The sequence below is a fragment of the Arachis hypogaea genome, chromosome 1 (assembly GCF_003086295.3).
Source record: "Arachis hypogaea cultivar Tifrunner chromosome 1, arahy.Tifrunner.gnm2.J5K5, whole genome shotgun sequence".
Lineage (NCBI taxonomy): Eukaryota > Viridiplantae > Streptophyta > Magnoliopsida > Fabales > Fabaceae > Arachis > Arachis hypogaea.
In genome coordinates this window covers 25,384,130-25,390,129 of record NC_092036.1, presented here as the reverse complement: position 1 = coordinate 25,390,129, position 6,000 = coordinate 25,384,130, and positions in this window count along the sequence as shown.

The window sequence follows — 6,000 nt, the reverse complement described above, 5'->3', positions numbered from 1 at the left end:
TGCTGCAGCTCCTCCCCCATCTACTAGTCAGCTGCTGCATCAAATACTGAAGCGGTTGGAAGCACACGAAAAGAAAGCCAAGCTCCGAAAGCGCCGCAACCAACGCCGTTTCAACTACCTCAAGGAGCTCCTCACAGGCAATCACAGACCCGATGATGATCCAGGCACTCCGGACTCCACTTCCTTCACCAGCACAGGGAGCCATGATGGCCTCGACTGTGGAGACACTGCCACCAGCCCACCATTGTTCCTGACAGATGGCACGAGGACGGTGCAAAGCCTTAAGTGTGGGGAGGTCGGTTAGTACCTAACTTTCGGAGGTAATTTCTCTTCCCTAGCACCAATAAATTAGGATATTTTAGTTAGATTTTCTTTCTTTTATAGAATAGGATAAATTGCATAGTAATAGGTTAGTTGCATGCATGTTCTACTTGATTGAAAAGACAATAAGTTTCTTCTAAAAAGCTATCTTTGGAACAAAATTTCACTAATTTTAATCAAAACTCTTATGTTAAAATTGCTTGAAGTTGTATTTGGAACATGATTTTTGAGCTAAAGAACACACAACCTGTGAAAAGTTGAGCCTTTATGCATGGTTACATTATTTAACCATAATTATTTTATTCTTGTGTGTTTACTTTTCTATGATTGTAATCTATATTTTGTTTCATCCTATATGTCCAATATTTATTATGTTTATATGCTTGCATGTGATTGAGGCCATAATTTATTTAAACTCACTTATCCAAATTAAGCCTACCCTTTTTAATTACCTTTGTTAACCACTTTAAGCCTTTAAATCCCATTTGTTCTATATTTTACCACATTACTAACCTTAAGCGGAAAAATAATTGTATATCCCAAATTGAATCTTTGGTTAGCTTAAGATAGAATTGTGTATGCTAGTTAAGTATGGGAATTTGTGGAAACAAAAGTTATTAAGGGAATGTGTCATGATAATACAATAGGAATTTGGATACTTACTCATGTGAAACTATAAGAATTAAAAATCTATGTGCATTGATAAGCTATGTTTATTTTTATAAAAAAATCAATAAATAAATAAGGGGACAAAATTACCCCAATGCTGAATTAAAAATTCAAAGATCAATGCACATATGACAAAATTTGATACATGAGTATAGAATGTAAAAGGGAATTCTGGGTGACTAGGTATGAATTCTAAGGTTATATAAAATATATAGGTTGGGTTAAAGTTTGGGTTAATTAAAGATTCAATTTATAAGCTCACTTAACCATATATGTATCCCTACCCTTACCTTGTGTAGAACCTATGCACAATTACTCAAGAGGGGGGGTGAATTGAGTATTGCAACAACAATGAATCTTTTTGCGAAAGTTAAAGACAATATATAAAAGTGTTATTGTACTAGTATTTTTCCAAGAGCTTAACTCAATTGCTAAGCATTTATAAGGAGCTTTTACTTTCCAATAGACACCAACTCAAATAAATTGATCAAGCTTTTCACCAATCGGACTTAAGCTACTCCTTAAGTACTTACGAAGCTACTTTTCGATCACAATTTATTTGCTCAAAGGTAAAAGACAATAATATTGAAGAGATGAGTTTGGAGAGATGCAAACGCTATTTAGAGTGGTTCGGCACAATCCTTGTCCTACGTCCACTTTCTTTCTCAATCACAATTGAGAAGTTCCACTATTGCCAAGCTTCAAGGTGCTCGCGCAAAACCTTTTACAATCCGAGTCCTTAGTTTCTAACACCTCACGGTATATGATCACCACTCGTATACTAACCCACTCCACTTAGAGATACCTTCTCTAAGATTTGCCTTGAGTACTTAGTATACCTCTTTGGTATCCTCACCGACTATAGTGTTTATAACTCTTGACTCAACCTTGGAGATCACACTCCAATTTACAAAGTGTACAAGAAAACAATTCTCAAAGAATTGTTGAGATGAAATGAGTACTCTCTAGAAGAGTGTATGATTACAAGTTTAGCACTATTGAACCAATTGATATTGCTCTCTCAAATTGTGTATTATAACACCTTAAAAGATGTGTAGAATGAAAGAATATGAACAAGATAGTTTGCAAAAAATCCAGTCTTTTGAAATAAGGCTTCAATCCATCTATTTATAGACTCCCCAAACCTTAGAAATGTTGGGGAGTTAATGGGATGGAGCCTTTTTGTCAAAACTAGCCGTTTTTTATGTTTTTGAAATATTTGCATCGATGCATAACACTTTGCATCGATGCAAATGTGTCTTTGAAGCTGAAATTTGAATTTTCAGCTAGGTTGCATCGATGCAAACATCTTTGCATCGATTCAACAAGTCGTCGCATGTTTTGCATCGATGCAAGATGAGTGTGCATCGATGCAAACCTTAAAGAATGGCTTAAAATCACTTTAAAATACTTAGGATTGATCTCAAACTTGTTGGAGTCAATTCCTATGCTTTTGTACCTTTGAAAACAAGTTTTAAACCATTTGGCTAGCATCGAATTGCAAGATGTGCATCAAAACATTTTGTGAGTGTGTGCTGAGAGATTTAGCAATTGGTTCTTAACAAGAAGTTACCTAAGTCCTAAGACACTATACTTGTCTCCAAATGTTGTGGACTTGAGTTTCTTGTTGTTGTTGTGTTGCTTTCAACTCTTCATGCTTGTTCATTCAAGTTGTTTGTTGGTTTGTCTTTCATGTCGTTTGTTGGTTTGTCATTCATCAAAACCTACGAATACAAACTTCGCATACAAGCAACATGATTTACAATTTCCCCCTTTTTGATAATGACAAACCAATTTTGAGGATATGCATTTATAAATGATTTTGAAAGCAACAATAATGCACTTTGTTTTATAGAAAGCTTTGGAGAAGACTTCAAAAAAATTTTGCAGGAGTTCCCCCTAAATATGTGCATTTGTTCCTTTAAAGGGCGTTTATCAAAGAAAACGATTTAGATATCAAAGTTTTTGCTTAGCGGAAGTCTTTTTGAAATCATTGTTTCGCAAACTTATTTCTTCTTTTCAAATCCTCAAACTTCTTCTTTTTCAAAAGTTCAAAACTTCAAATATCCTCAAACTTTTCTTCCCCCTTTTGACATTATCAAAAAGAAGGGAGTTTGAAATGTGTCATAGAAGCATGCATAAAACAATGAATTTTTTTTTTTAACTTCAATTTCTCTATTAATCTCAAGGATGAGATATTCCCATTTTCAAAAAGAATTTGATTTCCTCTTTTTATATATAATAAGCATGCATAATTCCCCCTAAAATATATCAAGGCATGCACATTAACTTAAAATAGGGGTACCAAGCCTATTTTGAGTTATTCACCAAATAAGCATACAAGCATTAATCATTAAACAAAATTATGAAGGAAATATCAAAGTATTTAAACCATAATAGAAATCCTTAGCTTACTAGGAGTTAGTTTAACAATTCATATAATCAAATAAACATAAAGCAATAAAAAGTGACTTGATGAAAAAGTGGGGTTTTGTTGCTCAAAAAAAAAATGCCAAATTCACGTGTTTTTGTGCAATTTGGTCGTGTTTGCATCGATGCAAAGCTTGGTTGCATCGATGCAACATGCATCATTTTGCCCAAAATCACTAAATTTTCATCCTTTGGTGGTTCTTTCTTCAATCCTTTGAGTTCCATCATGTATATACTCACTTAAACCTTTATAAACTTCAATTTGTTGATCCTCCATTGTTTATAATCTTCAAATTTTTTAATCTACCTCAAGATTAATCACTTATTCATCAACTCATAAACCTACAAAACAATGGCTAATTGGATATCTCCAATGCTTAAGTTAGTAAGAGATACAAAAATAGCAATATAAATACAATGAATTCAAACAAATCATATTAGATTAGAATCCAAGATACCAAGTTCATTTCGGATGTTAAAAAAACTTTCTTTACATAAAGGTTTAGTGAAGATGTCCGCTAGTTGTTTACTAGTTTCGACAAATTCAATAACCACATCACCCTTTTGAACATGGTCTCTTATGAAGTGATGTCTAATCTCAATATGCTTGGTTCTTGAATGTTGAACCGGATTCTTGGTTAAATTTATTGCACTAGTATTATCACATTTGATAGAAATGTGATCAAGCATGAGTCCATAGTCCATAAGTTGTTGTTTCATCCATAAAATTTGGGCGCAACAACTACTGGCGGCTACATATTCAGCTTCGGCGGTAGACAAGGCTACACTTACTTGTTTCTTACTATGCCATGAAACAAGAGAGTTTCCTAGCAAGTGACAAGTGCCGCTAGTGCTTTTCTTGTCCAATTTGCAACCGGCAAAATCGGAATCGGAATAACCAATCAAATCACAAGTGGATCCTTTCGGATACCACAATCCAACATTTAATGTTCCTATGAGACACTTCATAATCCTTTTCACCGCACTTAAGTGAGATTCCTTAGGATTAGCTTGGTATCTCGCACACATGCATACACTAAACATGATATCTGGCCTACTTGCCGTTAGATAAAGTAATGATCCTATCATGCCTCTATACTTCTTTACATCTATGCTTTTACCTTGTTCATCTTTGTCAAGGTAGCAAGTAGTGCTCATTGGTGTGTCCATTGCCTTAGCATTGTCCATTCCAAATCTTTTGAGCAGTTCCTTGCAATATTTGGTTTGGCTAACGAAATTTCCTTCTTTTCCTTGTTTGATTTGCAGACCAAGGAAGAAGTTGAGTTCGCCCATCATGGACATTTCAAATTCACTTTGCATGAGGTTTGAGAAAAACTTGCAAAGTGATTCGTTAGTTGAACCAAATATTATGTCATCGACATAAACTTGTACCAAAAGGATATTTTTGTTTTCAATCAAGATAAATAAAGTTGTATCAACCTTCCCTCTTCTAAAACCCTTTTCTATTAAAAACTTGCTCAAACGTTCATACCAAGCTCTTGGAGCTTGTTTAAGACCATAAAGAGCTTTCTTGAGTTTAAAAACATGATTAGGATTTTCATAATCCTCAAAACCGGGAGGTTGTTCAACATATACTTCTTCTTTAATGAAACCATTAAGAAAGGCACTCTTAACATCCATTTGATAAAGTTTGAAGTTATAAGAGGATGCAAAAGCAAGTAACATCCTAATTGCTTCTAATCTAGCTACGGGAGCATAAGTTTCGTCATAATCAATGCCTTCCTCTTGATTATAACCTTTAGCTACTAATCTAGCTTTGTTTCTAACAATTGTACCATTTTCATCGAGTTTATTTCTAAAAACTCATTTTGTTCCTACAATTGTTTGATTACTTGGTTTAGGCACCAATTCCCAAACGTCATTTCGTTTGAATTGGTTAAGCTCCTCTTGCATTGCCATAGCCCAATGTTCATCATCAATTGCGGACTCAATGGTAGATGGTTCAATTTGAGAAACAAAAGCACTATATGCAAATAAATTTCTAAAAGTGGATCGAGTTGTTACCCCTTTCGAAACATCACCAATGACGTTGTCTAGAGGATGATCCTTTGAAGTACGCCAATCCTTTGGAAGTGCATTTATTTGTGCTTGTGATGGTTCAATTTCTTCAACTTGAACGCTATCCTTTGTTGAGCTTGTAGAGGCTTCATTTAAATCTTTTTCTTTGTCTTCACCATTCAAATTTAGTGAATCAAAGTTTTCTACATTTTCATCAAAATCTTTTCTAGCACAACAACGGTTAGTTTCATCAAAAGCGACATGAATACTTTCTTCCATAGTCATGATGCGTTTATTATATACTCTAAAAGCTTTGCTAGTTAAAGAGTAGCCTAAGAAGATTCCTTCATCAGCCTTAGCATCAAATTTGCCTAAGTTATCTTTTCCATTATTTAGAATAAAGCATTTACAATCAAAGACGTGAAGGTGGGAAATATTTGGCTTTCTTCCTTTGTACAATTCGTACGGTGTTTTCTTAAGAATAGGTCGAATGATAATCCTATTCATAACATAACACGCGGTACTAACCGCATCCGCCCAAAAGTACTTAGGAATATTAGC